Source organism: Orycteropus afer, unplaced genomic scaffold (assembly GCF_000298275.1).
Source record: "Orycteropus afer afer isolate SDZICR_OR568_19922 unplaced genomic scaffold, OryAfe1.0 scaffold00152, whole genome shotgun sequence".
In the NCBI taxonomy this organism is placed as follows: domain Eukaryota; kingdom Metazoa; phylum Chordata; class Mammalia; order Tubulidentata; family Orycteropodidae; genus Orycteropus; species Orycteropus afer.
The window spans coordinates 562,323-563,501 of NW_006921739.1; positions in this window are offsets into that span (position 1 = coordinate 562,323).

Here is a 1,179-nt window from a genome sequence, read left to right on the forward strand (position 1 = left end):
TATTTCTTGCTTGAAATTGACCCCACATAAGTTTTCCAGATCACAGTGTTGTTGTTGTTGTTAGGTACCCTCCAGCCAGACCTGACTCATGGGGACCCCTCCTTGGGTTTCCCAGGCGGTATCACTGCGGAAGTAGATTGCCCAACCTTCCTTCCGAGGAGTAGCCGGTGGGTTTGAACCACCAGCCTTCTGGTTAGCAGTCACAGTAGAATTTAAACAAAATAGCCTCACACTAATGAATTTTCCACCCATACAAAACATTCGTGTTATGCCACAGCACTTAAGACAAATAATTCTATTGTTATAGGATAGTGTTTCCGTTCTCTAGTGCTGTTATAACAGAAATACTGCAAGTGCTTAACAGATTTGCTTACAGTTTAGGAGTCTAGAAGTCTGAGTTCAAAGTGCAGGCTCTAGGGACTAGATGAAGGTCCCTCGACCTTGGGCTTAAGGTTTACCTCCTGTTCTAGGCCCAATAGAGCTGGAGGTTTTTTCAGACTCAACAGCTGCTGGCTGCTGAGGCTGACAAACCCAAGATTGACAAGTGAAATGGCACAGCCCCAAGGTTAGCAAATAAAAAGACAGGCCTCTAGTTCAAGTCCAGGGATAATCCCAAGGTCAGCAGGCAACATGGCAGGGCACTGAGATGATAACTCAGCCATATGTAGGATCTAGATGTGCCAAAAGCTCAAGACCATTCTCAAAACTCCTTATATACTGAAAGCAGGCCACACCCCAAAGGCAGCTACTTAGCTGCTCACAGCAGTTTCCACCATGGAGGTGATTACAATCTCATCATGAGGAATAGCTGCATCCAGGTGCCCAGCCATTCAAAACCATAGCCCAGCCAAGCTGACACACAACCTTAACTGCCACAAGTAGTCTATTTTTCAATACATCGAAGTTTCCAATTGTTAGCAAAAAAATAAAAATACCTCACTGCTCTCAAGTTGAATCTGACTCATTGCAACCCTTCCTTGGGTTTCTGAGGCGGTATCTCTATGGAAGTAGATTATCCAGTCTTCCTTCCTTCTGAGGAGTGGCTGGTAGGTTTGAACTGCCAGCCTTCTGATTAGTAGTCAGATGCCTTAGGCATTACACCACCAGAGCTCCTTTCTGATTATTAGGTTCCATTTGTTCCCACACATAGCACCCTTCTGTGCGGCAGAACAAAACACT